This window comes from Eurosta solidaginis, chromosome 5, assembly GCF_040869045.1.
Source record: "Eurosta solidaginis isolate ZX-2024a chromosome 5, ASM4086904v1, whole genome shotgun sequence".
Classification (NCBI taxonomy): Eukaryota; Metazoa; Arthropoda; class Insecta; order Diptera; family Tephritidae; genus Eurosta; species Eurosta solidaginis.
This window is the reverse complement of record NC_090323.1, coordinates 195620786-195642078: the sequence shown is the minus strand read 5'-3', so window position 1 is coordinate 195642078 and position 21293 is coordinate 195620786. Positions and strand designations below refer to the sequence as shown.

At 31.3% G+C, this 21293-nt stretch overlaps 1 pseudogene; it reads right to left on the bottom strand.

Moving 5' to 3' along the window:
* Positions 1 to 18244: 18244 nt before the first annotated feature.
* On the bottom strand, positions 18245 to 20282 carry LOC137254362 (uncharacterized; annotated as a pseudogene).
* Between the last annotated feature and the right edge of the window lie 1011 nt (positions 20283 to 21293).

The window sequence follows — 21293 nt, the reverse complement described above, 5'->3', positions numbered from 1 at the left end:
CAATTGGCGCCGGTTGGCGGAGCGAAGGAGCGACTGGCGCGCCTTGTTGGACGGCCATAACCGTTTAGACGATTAAGCGCCAATTAAGTAAGCAAGTAAGTATATCTTAGCAAAAAAGAGCTTTATATTAAGGTATTTGATTTCCCAAATGGATATATAACAATAAATAGGAAAAACTTAAAATTTAAAAAAAATGGGCATGGCACCGTCCTTTTTATGACTAAGTAATTTTCTATGTTTCGGGAGCCATAACTCGAAGAAAAATTTACGTATCGTAACAAAATTGGGTACACAAATTTTCCTTATAGCAGGAACTATGTTTAGTAAAAATGGACTAAATCGGTTTAATCGCCTTCTTTTATATACAAGATTTTGTAAAAGTGCGTAGATGCAGGTAATAAGCTATTTCTAGTAAAAGTTGGAAAATTTCGTTAATAACCCTGCCCTTTTTCGTAATAACGCTTTTTACTACAATGGCACTTGTGTTTATGTTTATTGTTCTGTTATATCTTTATTTTAAAATAAACAGTAGGAAAATCCCCATATCTGAAGGAAAACTGCATTATTACCCACTCAAGGTCATTGGTGTTAGCCTTTGTATCCTCTTTGCTTCATTTAAACGAAAATCAGTTCAGAATAGAAACATATGTACCTATATATTAATACGCTAACAAAATTTCCATACAATCAATTGATAGGCTGTTTCGCATACTTAGCATACGTAAAATCATATAAAAGTTATATGAATCGATTCGTATTGATCAGCCGCAGTGCATAGGCCTATCTTTGTTAACAAATATTACTCTATTTGTTTATAATTAATAGAAAAAGTTTTTTGTAAATTCGAAAATCTGTGCAACTATCAAAATTGCCATCTGTAGGACGCATTATGTTCACAAACCCCCCTGAGTAAATAGCTCCAAATTCTCAATTGTTGCATTGCTCAAATGTTTCATCTCTACATATGTATATATTTGTACACGCCAAACGGTGGGAGAACTACTGCTTCGCTCATTTTCTGTTGAAATAAAATATTGTTTCCCATTGTTTCCAATTACCTATATTGGTTTGTACCAAAATCCTTGAAAAATTGTTCTAAAATAATTGTTAGCGCACAAAAAATTTTAAAGAGAAGTAATAACTTAACCGGCCCATTTTTTTGGACAAATTTTACTTACACATAAAAGCAAAGGTCTTTATTTAACAGATTCTTTGTTTTTCATTTTAGGTGCTTTAAAAAAAATGAAATCAGAAATAATGAGTCACCTTTTGTTCAAACTCATTAAATTTATTTATTTATAACAATTAATTGCAAATTTGACCCAAATATTTTTTGCATTTCCAGATTTTATGCTCATTTTAGATATAGCACGTCTTATAGTGAATACAAAGATATTACATTAAAATTTTTATATTGTCTTTTATGCTAATTTATTTTGATATTTCTTATTTTATTTTATTATATTATCTTTTATCACGTTGTATATTAAATTTGCTACAAAGATATTACATTAAAATTTGTATATTGTCTTTTATGCTAATTTATTTTGATATTTCTTATTTTATTTTATTATATTATCTTTTATTTCAACTTAGTTTATTATTACTTAAGTGCAACTTGATTGAATCGGAAAATTTCACGTTGTATATTAAACGAAAAAAACGACCCAAAAACGTTTTCGATTTTAGGTCGAAATATTGCATAGGCAGTATATTACCCACTATCTATATATTAATACGCTAACAAAATTTCCATACAATCAACTGACAGACTGTTTCGCATCTTAGCATACGTAAAATCATATAAAAGTTATATGAATCGATTCGTATTGATCAGCCGCAGTGCATAGGCCTATCTTTGTTAACAAATATTACTCTATTTGTTTATAATTAATAGAAAAAGTTTTTTGTTAATTCGAAAATCTGTGCAACTATCGAAATTGCCATCTGTAGGGCGCATTATGTTCACAAACCCCCCTGAGTACATAGCTCCAAATTCTCAATTGTTCCGTTGCTCAAATGTTTCATCTCTACATATGTATGTGTATATTTCTACACGCCAAACGGTGAGAGAACTATTGCTTCGCTCATTTTCTGTTGAAATAAAATATTGTTTCCCATTGTTTCCAATTACCTATATTGGTTTGTACCAAAATCTTTAAAAAACTGTTCTAAAATAATTGTTAGCGCACAAAAAAACTTTAAAGAGAAGTGATAACTTAACCGGCCTATTTTTTTGGAAAAATTTTACTTACACGTAAAAGCATAGGTCTTTATTTAACAGATTCTTCGTTTTTCAATTTAAATGCTTTAAAAAAAAAATAAATCAGAAATAATGAGTCAACTTTTGTTCAAACTCACTAAATTTATTTATTTATAACAATTAATTGCAAATTTGACCCAAATGTTTTTGCATTTCCAGATTTTATGCTCATTTTAGATATAGCACGTCTTATAGTGAACAAAAAATAAATAAATTTGCTACAAAGATATTACACTAAAATTTGTATATTGTCTTTTATGTTAATTTATTTTGATATTTCTTATTTTATTTTATTATGTTATCTTTTATCACGTTGTATATTAAATTTGCTACAAAGATATTACATTAAAATTTGTATATTGTCTTTTATGCTAATTTATTTTGATATTTCTTATTTTATTTTATTATATTATCTTTTATTTCAACTTAGTTTATTATTATTTAAATGCAACTTGATAGAATCGGAAAATTTCACGTTACCACAATCCTTAAAAAATTGTTCTAAAATAATTATTAGCGCACAAAAAAACTTTAAAGAGAAGTAATAACTTAACCGACCTATTTTTTTGGACAAATTTTACTTACACGTAAAAGCATAGGTCTTTATTTAACAGATCATTTATTTTTCATTTTAGGTGTTTTAAAAAAAATGAAATCAGAAATAATGAGTCAACTTTTGTTCAAACTCGCTAAATTTGTTTATTTATAACAATTAATTGCAAATTTGACCCAAATGTTTTTTGCATTTCCAGATTTTATGATCACTTTAGATATAGCACGTCTTATAGTGAACAAAAAATAAATAAATTTGCTACAAAGATATTACATTAAACTTTGTATATTGTCTTTTATGCTAATTTATTTTGATATTTCTTATTTTATTTTATTATATTATCTTTTATTTCAACTTATTTTATTATTATTTAAATGCAACTTGATTGAATCGGAAAATTTCACGCTGTATATTAAACGAAAAAAACGACCCAAAAACGTTTTCGATTTTAGGTCGAAATATTGCATAGGCAGTATATTACCCACTATCTATATATTAATACGCTAACAAAATTTCCATACAATCAACTGACAGACTGTTTCGCATCTTAGCATACGTAAAATCATATAAAAGTTATATGAATCGATTCGTATTGATCAGCCGCAGTGCATAGGCCTATCTTTGTTAACAAATATTACTCTATTTGTTTATAATTAATAGAAAAAGTTGTTTGAAAATTCGAAAATCTGTGCAACTATCGAAATTGCCATCTGTAGGACGCATTATGTTCACAAACCCCCCTGAGTATATAGCTCCAAATTCTCAATTGTTCCGTTGCTCAAATGTTTCATCTCTACATATGTATATATTTGTACACGCCAAACGGTGAGAGAACTACTGCTTCGCTCATTTTCTGTTGAAATAAAATATTGTTTCCCATTGTTTCCAATTACCTATATTGGTTTGTAACAAAATCTTTAAAAAATTGTTCTAAAATAATTGTTAGCGCACAAAAAAATTTTAAAGAGAAGTAATAACTTAACCGGCCTTTTTTTTTGGGCAAATTTTACTTACACGTAAAAGCATAGGTCTTTATTTAACAGATTCTTTGTTTTTTATTTTAGGTGCTTTAAAAAAAAATAAATCAGAAATAATGAGTCAACTTTTGTTCAAACTCACTAAATTTATTTATTTATAACAATTAATTGCAAATTTGACCCAAATGTTTTTGCATTTCCAGATTTTATGCTCATTTTAGATATAGCACGTCATATAGTGAACAAAAAATAAATAAATTTGCTACAAAGATATTACACTAAAATTTGTATATTGTCTTTTATGCTAAATTATTTTGATATTTCTTATATTATTTTATTATATTATCTTTTATCACGTTGTATATTAAATTTGCTACAAAGATATTACATTAAAATTTGTATATTGTCTTTTATGCTAATTTATTTTGATATTTCTTATTTTATTTTATTATATTATCTTTTATTTCAACTTAGTTTATTATTATTTAAATGCAACTTGATTGAATCGGAAAATTTCACGTTACCAAAATCCTTAAAAATTGTTCTAAAATAATTATTAGCGCACAAAAAAACTTTAAAGGGAAGTAATAACTTAACCGGCCTATTTTTTTGGACAAATTTTACTTACACGTTAAAGCATAGGTCTTTATTTAACAGATCCTTTATTTTTCATTTTAGGTGCTTTAAAAAAAATTAAATCAGAAATAATGAGTCAACTTTTGTTAAAACTCACTAAATTTATTTATTTATAACACTTAATTGCAAATTTGACCCAAATGTTTTTTGTATTTCCAGATATTATGCTCATTTTAGATATAGCACGTCTTATAGTGAACAAAAAATAAATAAATTTGCTACAAAGATATTACATTAAAATTTGTATATTGTCTTTTATGCAAATTTATTTATATTATCTTTTATTTCAACTTAGTTTATTATTATTTAAATGCAACTTGATTGAATCGGAAAATTTCACGTTGTATATTAAACGAAAAAAAACGACCCAAAAACGTTTTCGATTGTAGGTCGAAATATTGCATAGGCCGTATATTACCCACTATCTATATATTAATACGCTAACAAAATTTCCATGCAATCAATTGACAGGCTGTTTCGCATACTTAGCATACGTAAAATCATATAAAAGTTATATGAATCGATTCGTATTTATCAGCCACAGTGCATAGGCCTATCTTTGTTAAAAAATATTACTCTATTTGTTTATAATTAAAAGGTTTTTTTTAATTCGAAAATCTGTGCAACTATCGAAATTTCCATCTGTAGGACGCATTATGTTCACAAACCCCCCTGAGTACATAGCTCCAAATTCTCAATTGTTCCGTTGCTCAAATGTTTCATCTCTACATATGTATATATTTGTACACGCCAAACGGTGAGAGAACTACTGCTTCGCTCATTTTCTGTTGAAATAAAATATTGTTTCCCATTGTTTCCAATTACCTATGTATATTGGTTTGTACCAAAATCTTTAAAAATTTGTTCTAAAATAATTGTTAGCGCACAAAAAAACTTTAAAGAGAAGTAATAACTTAACCGGTCTATTTTTTTGGACAAATTTTACTTACACGTAAAAGCATAGGTTTTTATTTAACAGATTCTTTGTTTTTCATTTTAGGTGGTTTAAAAAAAAATGAAATTAGAAATAATGAGTCAACTTTTGTTCAAACTCACTAAATTTATTTATTTATAACAATTAATTGCAAATTTGACCCAAATGTTTTTTGCATTTCCAGATTTTATGCTCATTTTAGATATAGCACGTCTTATAGTGAACAAAAAATAAATAAATTTGCTACAAAGATATTACATTAAAATTTGTATATTGTCTTTTATGCAAATTTATTTATATTATCTTTTATTTCAACTTAGTTTATTATTATTTAAATGCAACTTGATTGAATCGGAAAATTTCACGTTGTATATTAAACGAAAAAAAAACGACCCAAAAACGTTTTCGATTTTAGGTCGAAATATTGCATGTGCAGTATATTACCCACTATATTTATTATTAGGCTAACTTTGTTTGATTATATGCCCATTAATCGGATGCTTAGATCCCATAATCCTAATTTGTTTATGTCGCTTAAAATTATGAAATCAATTTTATTTTATTAAATATGTTTGCGTGATTAATTTCAATGTTTTTGTTTCTTTTTCTTTTTTTTCTAATTTATTCTGCTTTGCTATATCTTAGTATTATATCGTTCACAGACGATATTTTATGGTAGATATGGTCATATATATTCATCTCCATTTCATGAATATTTATGTTTACAAATTTAATACAAATTAATTACGTACATAGATCTCAATGGGAATCTCAACATTAAATATCCGAATATTAGAATCTTCATATTTCCACAATGATAACATTAAAACCCGGAAAAAGGCCCAAGTGCACTCATTGGGTTTTTATATGGAACTGTTTATTCACATCCCTTAATTTTTTCGCACTTTATATACTTTATTTTTTTCTTTCATTTAAATTTGTTTAGTAAACTCTGCCTTCTTTCTCATTACATAATTTTTTTATATTTTTTTTTTTTATGAAGGTATCCTCTATTCTATTCGAAATTTTCGTTTTGTGTCACACTTATGTACATACTACATATGTATTTATACAAAATTAAACTCGGTAAAGCGCCAATTGCATACCTAACGGGTGGCGTGAAATAGGCTAAATTTCTTAAGCACTTTTCTTCGTTTTTAACTAAAAGTTCGTGTTTTTGAATTATGACACTATTGTAGTAAATGGGCGATATATGTATATGGGAGATATAGGCCTACTGGGGAACCGAGCACACAAAACTAACTTCGGTAGCGCCCCAACGGTGACCTCCCGGGTGGTGTGGAAAACCCTATTTTTCAATTTAATGTCAAGTAATTTCACCTTAATTCTATGTCAATTTCTTTTGATTTTACATATTTTTTATATTTTTGTTTAAGGAGCTCCATACCAAAAGGTTATAATTACATTTGAAAATTTTGTAGAAAATTTAAGAAAATACAATAAAAATTACAATGTCTTAATGAAAAATTTAAGTAAGTTAGACCAATTTGCTATATTTCCGCTCACTGCTTAACTATTAACGCATTATCTCACTACCCCCAACACTGGATTCATAGACTGAGTTGAAAAAAATAAGAGTTGGTCGAATTTCGACCACAGGCGATACTAGTATTTATTATTAGGCTAACTTTGTTTGATTATATGCCCATTAATCGGATGCTTAGATCCCATAATCCTACTTTCTTTATGTCGCTTAAAATTATGAAATCAATTTTATTTTAGTAAATATGTTTGCGTGAATAATTTCAATGTTTTTGTTTTTTTTTCTTTTTTTTCTAATTTATTCTGATTTGCTATATCTTAGTATTATATCGTTCACAGACAATATTTTATGGTAGATATGGTCATATATATTCATCTCCATTTCATGAATATGAATGTTTACAAATTTAATACAAATTAATTACGTACATAGATCTCAATGGGAATCCCAACATTAAATATCCGAATATTAGAATCTTCATATTTCCACAATGATAACATTAAAACCCGGAAAAAGGTCCAAGTGCATATATTGCGTTTTTATATGGAACTGTTTATTCACCCTTAATTTTTTCGCACTTTAAGTACTTTATTTTTTTTCTTTCATTTAAATTTGTTTAGTAAACTCTGCCTTCTTTCTCATTACATAATTTTTTTATATTTTTATTTTTTATGAAGGTATCCTCTATTCTATTCGAAATTTTCGTTTTGTGTCACACTTATGTACATACTACATATGTATTTATACAAAATTAAACTCGGTAAAGCGCCAATTGCATACCTAATGGGTGGCGTGAAATAGGCTAAATTCCTTAAGCACTTTTCTTCGTTTTTAACTAAAAGTTCGTGTTTTTGAATTATGACACTATTGAAGCAAATGGGCGATATATGTATATGGGAGATATAGGCCTACTGGGGAACCGAGCACACAAAACTAACTTCGGTAGCGCCCCAACGGTGACCTCCCGGGTGGTGTGGAAAACCCTATTTTTCAATTTAATGTCAAGTAATTTCACCTTAATTCTATGTCAATTTCTTTTGATTTTACATATTTTTTATATTTTTGTTTAAGGAGCTCCATACCAAAAGGTTATAATTACATTTGAAAATTTTGTAGAAAATTTAAGAAAATACAATAAAAATTACAATGTCTTAATGAAAAATTTAAGTAAGTTAGACCAGTTTGCTATATTTCCGCTCACTGCTTAACTATTAACGCATTATTTCACTACCCCCAACACTGGATTCATAGACTGAGTTAAAAAAAATAAGAGTTGGTCGAATTTCGACCACAGGCGATACTAGTATTTATTATTAGGCTAACTTTGTTTGATTATATGCCCATTAATCGGATGCTTAGATCCCATAAACCAAATTTCTTTATGTCGCTTAAAATTAAGAAATCAATTTTATTTTAGTAAATATGTTTGCGTGAATAATTTCAATGTTTTTGTTTCTTTTTTTTTCTAATTTATTCTGCTTTGCTATATCTTAGTATTATATCGTTCACAGACGATATTTTATGGTAGATATGGTCATATATATTCATCTCCATTTCATGAATATGAATGTTTACAAATTTAATACAAGTTCATTACGTACATAGATCTCAATGGGAATCCCAACATTAAATATCCGAATATTAGAATCTTCATATTTCCACAATGATAACATTAAAACCCGGAAAAAGGTCCAAGTGCACTTATTGCGTTTTTATATGGAACTGTTTATTCACATCCCTTAATTTTTTCGCACTTTAAGTACTTTATTTTTTTTCTTTCATTTAAATTTGTTTAGTAAACTCTGCCTTCTTTCTCATTACATAATTTTTTTATATTTTTATTTTTTATGAAGGTATCCTCTATTCTATTCGAAATTTTCGTTTTGTGTCACACTTATGTACATACTACATATGTATTTATACAAAATTAAACTCGGTAAAGCGCCAATTGCATACCTAACGGGTGGCGTGAAATAGGCTAAATTCCTTAAGCACTTTTCTTCGGTTTTAACTAAAAGTTCGTGTTTTTGAATTATGACACTATTGAAGTAAATGGGCGATATATGTATATGGGAGATATAAGCCTACTGGGGAACCGAACACACAAAACTAACTTCGGTAGCGCCCCAACGGGGACCTCCCGGGTGGTGTGGAAAAACCTATTTTTCAATTTAATGTCAAGTAATTTCACCTTAATTCTATGTCAATTTCTTTTGATTTTACATATTTTTTATATTTTTGTTTAAGGAGATCCATACCAAAAGGTTATAATTACATTTGAAAATTTTGTAGAAAATTTAAGAAAATACAATAAAAATTACAATGTCTTAATGAAAAATTTAAGTAAGTTAGACCAGTTTGCTATATTTCCGCTCACTGCTTAACTATTAACGCATTATTTCACTACCCCCAACACTGGATGCATAGACTGAGTTGAAAAAAATAACTAAATTGTTTAAGGAGCTCCATACCAAAAGGTTATAATTACATTTGAAAATTTTGTAGAAAATTTAAGAAAATACAATAAAAATTACAATGTCTTAATGAAAAATTTAAGTAAGTTAGACCAGTTTGCTATATTTCCGCTCACTGCTTAACTATTAACGCATTATTTCACTACCCCCAACACTGGATTCATAGACTGAGTTGAAAAAAATAAGAGTTGGTCGAATTTCGACCACAGGCGATACTAGTATTTATTATTAGGCTAACTTTGTTTGATTATATGCCCATTAATCGGATGCTTAGATCCCATAATCCTAATTTCTTTATGTCGCTTAAAATTATGAAATCAATTTTATTTTAGTAAATATGTTTGCGTGAATAATTTCAATGTTTTTGTTTCTTTTTCTTTTTTTTCTAATTTATTCTGCTTTGCTATATCTTAGTATTATATCGTTCACAGACGATATTTTATGGTAGATATGGTCATATATATTCATCTCCATTTCATGAATATGAATGTTTACAAATTTAATACAAATTCATTACGTACATAGATCTCAATGGGAATCCCAACATTAAATATCCGAATATTAGAATCTTCATATTTCCACAATGATAACATTAAAACCCGGAAAAAGGTCGAAGTGCACTTATTGCGTTTTTATATGGAACTGTTTATTCACATCCCTTAATTTTTTCGCACTTTAAGTACTTTATTTTTTTTCTTTCATTTAAATTTGTTTAGTAAACTCTGCCTTCTTTCTCATTACATAATTTTTTTATATTTTTATTTTTTATGAAGGTATCCTCTATTCTATTCGAAATTTTCGTTTTGTGTCACACTTATGTACATACTACATATGTATTTATACAAAATTAAACTCGGTACAGCGCCAATTGCATACCTAACGGGTGGCGTGAAATATGCTAAATTCCTTAAGCACTTTTCTTCGTTTTTAACTAAAAGTTCGTGTTTTTGAATTATGACACTATTGAAGTAAATGGACGATATATGTATATGGGAGATATAGGCCTACTGGGGAACCGAGCACACAAAACTAACTTCGGTAGCGCCCCAACGGGGACCTCCCGGGTGGTGTGGAAAAACCTATTTTTCTATTTAATGTCAAGTAATTTCACCTTAATTCTATGTCAATTTCTTTTAATTTTACATATTTTTTATATTTTTGTTTAAGGAGCTCCATACCAAAAGGTTATAATTACATTTGAAAATTTTGTAGAAAATTTAAGAAAATACAATAAAAATTACAATGTCTTAATGAAAAATTTAAGTAAGTTAGACCAGTTTGCTATATTTCCGCTCACTGCTTAACTATTAACGCATTATTTCACTACCCCCAACACTGGATGCATAGACTGAGTTGAAAAAAATAAGAGTTGGTCGAATTTCGACCACAGGCGATACCAGTATGTATTAATACGCAGCCTTGTAACACTATTAAGCACACAAAACAAACAACAACAGCATTTCAAGTGTACAGCTGAGTATGTAATGTTCGGTTTCACCCGAACTTAGACTTCCTCACTTGTTTAATCAACTCCTTGTATTGTGTAATTATTATTATTTTGTTTTATTTTTTTTTTTGTGGGTACAACAACATTACAACAACCACATGAAAATCGCCAACTTGAATTGCAAATATCTCCGGACAGAGATACAATTTTTCTTTTCCGCCTTCGGATTATTGTTGTCGAGATCAATATGCGTCTTTTGACACTTCTCCCGATATTTTTTACGCGTATTAGCAGTCGACTCCTCAACTAGACTTTTACCAGAAAAATTTTATATCTGTCCGGAGATATTTGCAGTTGAAGTTGGCGATTTTCATGTGGTTGTTGTAATGTTGTTCTACCTACAAAAGAATTGTGAATATAAGTGTTTTGAGCGGATATAGTTTTGGTCTCCAAACCGGTGTTGAACCCACCCAGTGTGTTGAACCCACCATGAGCGCGGCCAAAGGCCGCCAATGCAGGAAGTTGTTCTGCATAAAAATACTATGGATCTCACCTCCGGGGTCATTTTTCAGTTTTTCGTAAATATTTTTTGAACGAGCCAAAATTTGGTAATTCTTTACTTTAGTTCACAACTGCTAAAACTCGTCCAAAAATATCGGGAGGGGTGTCAAAAGACGCGTTTTGGACCCAGGATCATTGAAAATTTTTCATCTTTCCAGAGAGTCAGGGTGAAGTGCATAATTTTAAAATAGCAATCCCTCTAAAGTATTTGCGGAAATGGTCCTTCATTTCGTTGAATAAGGAGGAAAAGTCTTCATTACTTAACCGAAAATAACTTACAAATCTGCAAAATAACTTTATTAGAAGCTCATCATTTGTCGCGTTTTCTTACTTGGTGCTTGGTAGTTCCAAGGGATTGGAATGATCACGCCAATTTTTTCCGTATTCGTGACACAGCAAGTTTGTCACCAACAAACTCATCGTTATAAAATATGTAAATCTAAGCTAATATCCATTTTGGTATTAATAAAAAAAAAACCCTTTTGAAAATGCTAAAATTTCCGCCACAAATTGATCAGCTGTTCATTTATCTGCCAAAAATTGATGCGTTAAATTATTCACCAGGAACACTGGCACGCGACCCAATATTTTACTATTACTACTGTTGCTACTTTTGTGATGGTGCGACGTTCCAAACCCTGATGGTGTCGTCTTCATCATCATCGGATTCCGCATAGTCGTAGCCCTTTGTGGAAGATGACGATGACCTTGTAGATGGTGTCAGTGAGATCGCTGGTGATGACGATTTACCATTGCCGCATGAGAAAGTGTATGCCCATTGTCCACTCCCAAGAAGTTGCTGAACACTTCCATTGTACTCTTCACTCGGACATTCAAAGAACCAATCCGAAGGAATCCCGAATCTTTTTCGCCTTTACGAAAGAGTGAGAGCATGAATGAATAAGTAAGAAATTAACTCAAATAAGGTTTGCAAAAGTTTCGAGACGTATGCACAGCAACGCCAGAAGCAGTTGATAAACGTTCCTACTCGAGGCTTGAAAACTAGAGTTAAGTCAATATTATTGATACACCCTGATACACGAATAAGTCCCACCGGTTGTGCCCACTGAATAATTCAACATTTCGGTCTTTTTTTAAACTTCTGGAAAAAGTTTTTATAGCTTACTATATTTGTTCTCCCCTACTTTCCATTTCTCCCACTTCGAATAATCCTCTTTATCACTCGTTCTATACTTATGATCCTTCCTTTCGCTCCTCCGTTAATCCGTTGCTCATTATCCCGCTCTCCTTATTAAATCCCTTCTACTTCATATTCCCTCCTCCCTCTTCCTCTCGAGCCCTGAATACGAGTTTTTTAATATTGTAATGTAGGTACCTTAATTTCAGAAAAATATTTTAGATATCGACGCAGCACCCTTTCGCAGAATTTTATTGAAGAACACAGCCTCTGTCAGTTTTTCATTGTGAACCCACTATCTCACCTGACAATTTCTGACTGAGATAGGGCGTTTTCAAAATGGCAGCTAAGAGACAAATATCAGTTCTTTAAATGTTTATGTGGGCGAAGGTCACACAACTATCCGCTTAAAGACGAAGTTTTTTAATAACTCATTCATCTGCACCCAAGCATTTATGCAGAGAAAGAAGTATATAAGCGAGATAACCTCCGAAGAGATTTTTGGAAGATCATCCCCTTTTTTTGGTATTGCATCCACTTTTTAATTGTCTTCTAGGCTTATCAAACCATAAACATGACAATAAGTGGAAACATAGAAACATTCTACCGAAGACGTTAGAAGGCCGTCTCTATTATAAAAATCGCATGTCAAATAACCATCCATAAAAAAAACAAAAAAAAATATTGGCGCAATTAGCAAGGATAAAGTGGTTTCTTCCAATTTAGGGGCGATCTTTTGCTACTTTTTTAATTCGCTTGCGGACCCAGTCCAATGCCCAACCGTTTCATATACATAAATAAATAAAACGTTTTTCGAATATCCGAACTTCACCGAAATCTTTGATGCAATTCGTCGCTGGAGTGCCTTGGCACTACATAAAATTATGAAAGATAAGTTGATTTCTGAAAGTATGGAAGAAAAAAACGAAATATTAAAAACAAGTTTAAAAAATATTTTTTATAGGTTAGGAATATTAAATTATTAAAAAAACACAAAAAAATGTGTGCATTCTACAACACTTACTACTGCAATAATTTCATTAGGGTTTACCTACACTTATTTTTACATTTTGCCATTACATTGTTCGCTAATTACTCTCTGCATTGTTTTTGTAAATTTTTCTTATTCGATTCGGCCATTGAATTACCGGCACGCGTGCTAAAAAGCGAAAACTTGTATTTCATCTTAATTTATTAGTACAATCGTTACTCAATAAACATTAATAAATCTAATATATTGAGTTTTACTAAATATATAACATTTTGGAAAACACAAAAACCCTGATTACTTAATAAATAATACACCTAGAATGTTGAAATTTGACGTGTGGACTGATACTGAGACTCTTGATAAAAATTCGAAAAAAAATTTTAAATGGGCGTGGCACCGCCCACTTGGGATGAAATTAATTTTACAAATATTATCAATCATAAATCAAAAATCGTTCAACCTATCATAACAAAATTCGGCAGACAGGTTATCTTTACTATAGGGAATGCTTTGAAGAAAAATTAACGAAATCGGTTAAAGACCGCGCCCACTTTTACATAAAAGATTTTTAAAAGGGTCGCGGACGAATAAAATAAGCTATATCTTTGCAAAAAAGAGCTTTATATCATAAGGAAAATCCCCATATCTGAAGGAAAACTGCATTGTTACCTGCTCAAGGTCATCGGTGTTAGCCTCTGTATCCTCTTTGCTTCATTTAAACGAAAATTAGTTCAGAATAGAACCATATGTATATGGGGTATTCCATCCCATTTCCACCAATTTTGAACCCGACCCCTATAGAATTGGCTGAAAGTTTTTCTTCTTTTTCTAGCTTACGAAAGACGTTTTTCAGAATTTTTTAAAATTGTTTCATTCAACTCAAAAAAGTGGGAGTGGGCCGATTTTTTTTTATATTTTTTTTTATTTAATTGAAAAAAAATTTTCAAAAATAAATTTTTTTTTTTAATCAATTTTATTTATATAATATATATATATATATTTTAATAAACGTAGATAAGTATTGAATACGAATGTATGTGTATACCGGCCTAATGTAGTTGCTGGACAGCGAAAGCGAGTCATTTTAATCGTATATTACCATACTATATAAAGAAAAGAATACTTAAATATCATTTTCTTACATTTTCTTGTTATATAAATAAAATAGAAAATAAAATAAATAAATGTAAGGCGCGATAACCTCCGAAGAGATCTAAGGCCGAGCTTCTCTTCCAATTTGCGTCGTGCTCCTCTTGATTTTTCCCTACAAATTGGCCGGACGGGACCTACATGTTTTATGCCGACTCCGAACGGCATCTGCAAGACAGATGAGTTTTCACTGAGAGCTTTTCATGGCAGAAATACAATCGGAGCCGAGGGGCGACCCCGCTTAGAAAAATTTTCTTCTAATTGAAAAATCTTATTTCTAAAATTTTGATGTTGCTTTGCCCGGGAGTTGAACCCAGGGCATACGGTGTGATAGGCGGAGCACGCTACCATCACACCACGGTGGCCGCCATACATATATAAATAAAATTGATAAACAAAAATTTTTTTTCAATTAAATAAAAAAAAATATTAAAAAAAATTGGCCCACTCCGGGATTAGTGTGGATGATTGCAGAATTAATTGAAGTTTTTTATGAGAAAAAAAAAATGGCGAAATTCGAAAAATATCGAAAAACTGAAAATTTAAAAAAAACGTTACAATTTTTTTTGTATTTTTTCCGAAAAGTACATTTAAAAACAAATTTAAAAAAAAAGAGATCCCAAACGGTCAATTTTTGAAAAAGTAATAGCATTTTGAAAACAAAACCGGTGTTTTTTTTTAAATTCATAACTTTTTTTGAGTTGGATGAAAAAATTAGAAAAAATTCTGAAAAACGTCTTTCGTAAGCTAGAAAAAGAAGAAAAACTTTCAGCCAATTCTAAAGGGGTCGGGTTCAAAATTGTTCGAAATGGGATGGAATACCCCATATGTATTATTGCGCATTCTTGTAACACTATTAAGCACACAAAACAAACAGCAACAGCATTTCAAGTGTACAGCTGGGTATGTAATGTTCGGTTTCACCCGAACTTAGACTTCCTTATTTGTTTAATCAACTCCCTGTATTGTGTAATTATTATTATTTAATTTAAGAATTCATGAGCTTAACACCGGCTTATAATAACTTAATTTCAATTATTATGTTTTCTAAGAGAAACTGAAAAGAAAGAAAAATTTACTGGCATATTGCGATGGAACCATTTCGAAAACCGCCAACGTAATCATCATCAGGCAATTTTGTAATGTTATCAAAGGTTTCACCGAGATTATAACCGTGAATCACACGGTGAAACTGCAGTTGCTCATGAATTCTTAAATATAAGTATTAACTGACCACACCAATAAACAAACAAACATAAATATGTAAAACTGAGCCCGAGTTCACAAAGCTTCTCATTCGCAACGACGAAGAACTTTGCAAACGCAAATCTACATGGCACACAAATTAATATAGAGACAAAATGTCTCAATTGTGTTGTTAGTGTAGAAATGAGAAAAACTGAAATAAGCATGAAAACAAAAACCAGCAGGATAGCCTAGTGGTTAAAGGCTACTGCAGTCTCACCATGTGATTCACGGTTCGAATCACGGTGAAACCTTTGATAACATTACAAAATTGCCTGATGATGATTACGTTGGCGGTTTTCGAAATGGGTCCATCGAAATATGCCAGTAAATGTTTCTATCTTTTCAGTTTATCTTAGAAAACATAATAATTGAAATTCATTTATTGTAAGCCGGTGTTAAACTCATGAATTCTTAAATATAAGTATTAACTGAACACACCAATAAACAAACAAACATATTATTACTTAATTTTTTTTTTTTGTGGGCACAACAACATTACAACAACCACATGAAAATCGCCAACTTCAACTGCAAATATCTCCGGACAGAGATACAATTTTTCTTTTCCACCTTTGATTGTTGTCGAGGTCAATACGCGTATTTTGATACCTCTCTCGATATTTTTTTACGCTTATTAGCAGTCGACCCCTCAACTAGACTTTTACCAAAAAAATTTTATCTCTGTCCGGAGATATTTGCAGTTGAAGTTGGCGATTTTCATGTGGTTGTTGTAACGTTGTTGTACCCACAAAAATATTGTGAACATAAGTGTTTTGGGCGGATATAGTTTTGGTCTCCAAACCTGTGTTGAACCCACCCAGGGAAATTTTTTATAAGCGCGGCCAAAGGCCGCCAATGCAGAAAGGTGTTCTGCGTAAAAATACTATGGATCCCACCTCCGGGGTCATTTTTCGGTTTTTCGTACATATTTTTTGAACCAGCTAAAATTTGATAATTCTTTACTTTAGCTCACAACTGCTAAAACTCGTCCAAAAATATCGGGATGGGTGTCAAAAGACGTATTTTGAACCCAGGACCATTGAAAATGTTTTTCCAAAGAGTGGAGTGTAGTGCATAATTTTAAAATAGGGGTATAGCCGTCCCTCGAACGTGTTTGCGAAAATGGACCTTCATTTCGTCGAATAAGGAGCAAAATGCTTCATTACTTAACGGAAAATAACTTACAAATCTGCAAAATAATTTTATTAGAAGTTCATCATATGTATCGTTTTCTTACTTGGTGCTTGGTAATTCCAATGGATTGGAATGATCACGAGAATTTTCTGCGTATTCGTGACACAAAAACTTGGTCACCAACATTTTCGTCTTTATCAAATTTGTAAATCTAAGCTAATATTCATTTTGGTATTAATAAAAAAGAACACTTTTGAAAATGCTAAAATTTCCGCCACAAATTGATCAGCTGTTCAGTTATCTGTCAAATCATCACTTTTAAGTTTGGCAACATCAATTCAACTTCAACTGAAATAACTTCTAATACCAAATAGGAGTTGAGTTATTTTAATTACAACCCAGCTTAGTTGAGTTGTAAACCGTTATAGGGGCAATAATTACATAAGACTGCTGACTGATTTATTACCAAGTCTTTGCTGCCAGTTCAAAACATCATATCTATGAATAAAACTATTTCTTTAGTATAACGGTAGCCACTCAGTGGACTATATGTAGCCCTGTCATAAAAGAAGCACATCTTTTAAAAATTGTTATTATAAACACCATCCCAATATTTTTTAAGCGTATTTTATATGTACTTTGCTATGTAAGGGCCTTACACATTAATATTCCGTCCAACTTTTTTGAATATGAGAAGAATTTATGCAGAATCAGATATTTTCAGTCATTAGTTTATATTATCATACCATATATGACTAAGAAATTTTGGTAAAAAAGTTTACCATCCACTAAAAAAACTTTTCTGAGAAAGCTATTATCTATATTTTTATAGCCAACAAAATTTTTTGATTTTTTAAAATAAAGTCTTAACTATTAAATAAAACTGATACTTCTTATTTAATATGGGTGATGCTACATTGATATATACTACATGTAGGAGACTTCACTAAAACTTGATTAGAAAATATTAAATATTGCTGATTTCGCTAAAAAATTCAAGGCAAATGTGTATAAAAATAGGTACTTATATCAATATTTGACGAACTTGTGTTTTACATAGCAATATATATACATATATATAAATCTAAGTAGTACATAGTATAATTAGTTCATATTACACACATATACACAGAACAGGAGTGGAATAGATGCTAAAATCCTCCATCATTATAGTTAATTGAGCCACTTAGTGCATTATTCACATATCAAGATGTATGAACCTTTGCATGTATACTTCAATATTGGGGTTGCGAAGATTGTAAATTACCATTGCTCATCGATGTACGACCACTCATAGACCAACTCGAATCGAAACCACATGCCCGCAATAAAATTCGTACTAGAATTGAACTACGTGGTGAATCTGTGGCGATGGACGATGTCACCGAGGAACGTGCTGTTGTTGGTGTCGTTACAGTTTTTTGTTGTCTCTTTATAAGCGTATCGATAATTTTAGGTGTGGCATTATGTTATCTGTCGAGCCAAAGGATTTGTGAAATTTTTCGAATTGATGCGTTAAATTATTCATATTACCAGGAACACTGGCACGCGACCCAATAATTTACTATTACTACTGTTGCTACCTTTGTGATGGTGCGACGTCCCAAACCCTGTTGGTTTCGTCTTCATCATCATCGGATTCCGCATAGTCCTACCACTTTGTCGAAGATGACGACGACCTTGTAGATGATGTCGGTGAGATCGCTGGTGATGACGGTTTGCCATTGCCGCGAGAGAGAGTGTATGCTCATTACCCATTCCCAAGGAGTTGCTGAACGCTTCCGTTGTATTCTTCACTCGGATATTCAAATAACCAATTCGAAGGAATCCCGACTCTCTTTCGCCTTTACAAAAGTGTGAGAGAATGAATGAATAAGGAAGAAATTAACTCAAATAAGGTTTGCAAAAGTTTCGAGACGTATGCACAGCAACGCCAGAAGCATTCTTAGTCTACTAGGCTTGAAAACTAGAGTTAGGTCAATATTATTGATACACCCCGGTGCACGAATAAGTCCCACCGGTTGTGCCCACTGAATAATTCAAAATTTCGGGTTTTTTTCAAACGTCTGTAAAAATTTTTTATAGCTTACTATATTTTTTCTCCCCTACTTTTCCATTTCTTCCACTTCGAATATTCCTCTTTATCACTCGCTCTATACTTATAATTCTTCCTCTCGCTCCTCCGTTCCCTTATTATCTCGATCTTCTTACTCCAGTTCCTGGAAACGTAGAAACATTCTACTGAAGACATTAGAAGGAATTAAAGAGTTTTCTAAGACATAATGACGTCTCTATTCTAAAAATTGCATGTCAAATAACCATTTCTAAAAAAAAAACCAAAAAAAAATTACTTTGGCTCAATTTGCAAGGATAAAGTGTTTTCTTCAAATTTTAGGGGCGATCTTTTGCAACTTTTTTAATTCGTATGTAGACCCAGTCCAATGCCCAACCGTTTCATATACATAAATAAATAAAAGCATTTTTGGAAATCTTTGAAGCAAAATCATCGCTGGAATGCCTTGGCATGGAAAGCCCCTTCTATATAAAATTATGAAAGATAAGTTGAATGTATTATTTCTTACCTGCTGTTTTTCTTTGCTTTGATTTCTGAAAGTATGGAAGAAAAAAAAAAGAAATATTAAAAACAAGTTTAAAAAATATTTTTTAAATGTTACCAATATTAAATTATTAAAAAAACATAAACAAATGTGTACCTACTAAAACTAAATAAAATTTTATAAAAAATTAGAAACAATAAAAAAAGAAATTGTATACATAAATCTTTGTTGTTGAAAAAGGAAAAGTTTGTATTAAATAAAATGTATTCGAAAATGTGGCACAATTGTGCAAAACTTCAAAAAATGTAATGAAAGAGTTTAGTAAGAAATAAATTAAGTAACATAAAGTAACATAGCATAACATAACATAGTTAAGAACGCACGATGAATCGGTAAATGCTTCTAACGTTTGCTCAAATACATAAATCCTGAACTTTTTTACGTCGGCCTTGCTTGGGTGCACTGCGTTCAACTTGCCTCCCGCCAGGAGCTTAAGGTGCCAACACCAGCAGTAGCAGCCAGTCCACCGCCATCGACCACTTGTTGACGCATCGCTTGAATTTCTATGTAAATTCGATTTTTTTTTGTTTTTGTGGCGGAATCTGTGAGTACAACAACAAAGATATAAAAAACAAATATTGTGCAATTAGGAGGAATTTTTTGTTTAACTTTCTTGCAATAGTAAACTTTTGTTGTTGTTGTTTTGTGGATGCATGATTGAATGATTTCTCAGGCTTTTGATTTGATGAAGAACGGATATTTTGAGCACAAATGAGTACGAGAATAAGTTAGATGCAAATACTTAAGTAGTGATATATAGAATAGAATAGGTACCTCACAATTCATACAAAAAAGTCTGGTCCTTCTTCCATCGGAATTATAAAACTTTCATTTTCAAGACTACGCCAAAATATTTCGGAGACTTTAGGTTGAGTTTGATTGAGTGGTAGCTACCTCATCAGGGGAAGCTCAGTCGGATAACATGAAATAAGGTCCGCTGTATTACCACATAAGATAAGGATTACGGAAGCTATAGCTACTTAGATAATCTATATAGTTACAAATAAAACCTATCGCAAACCAGGATAAGTTCTGCGAAGTTCCAAGATAGCCGAGACACAAATGCTTTTGCTAAGGTTTGGCAAAAGCTGGACAGTCAAGCATGATGTTTCCACCTCAGAAGCTTTTTACAGCATATTAAGATGTACCGCACGATCTCACATTGGAAGGTTATCCATTCTATCTACTTCTGACCAGAAGGATTTTGCTTTCCTACAAGAGAGTACGTTTTCAAAGCTAACTCAAGGCCCATATATATAAAGCAGAGCATAGCTGACCGATGGTCCTCCTACGAGTTCTTTGCAGCCTACTACGTCAGCTTAAGTATTTTCAAGCGCGTGACAGTTTTAAAGGAAAATGTAAATGGCACCGGACCCAGATGAGGTTATTCTTCAAATTTTTTGACTAACTCACAGCGGAGTCAGGAATTATGAATATTGTAACGAATGTTAGCAGCACTGAGCGATACTATCGTCTCTAAGCCGATGCTAAGCAGTGACGTGAATTCACATCCATAGATCAATCATTATGTATCTACATAAACGAAACAATAATTGCGTCTACACATATGTACCATGTACGTATACGAGCAGCGGAGAGTCAATGCACAAACACATGCATATGTCTGAGATACTCCTATAAGTATGCAATGAGAAAAACAATAAAA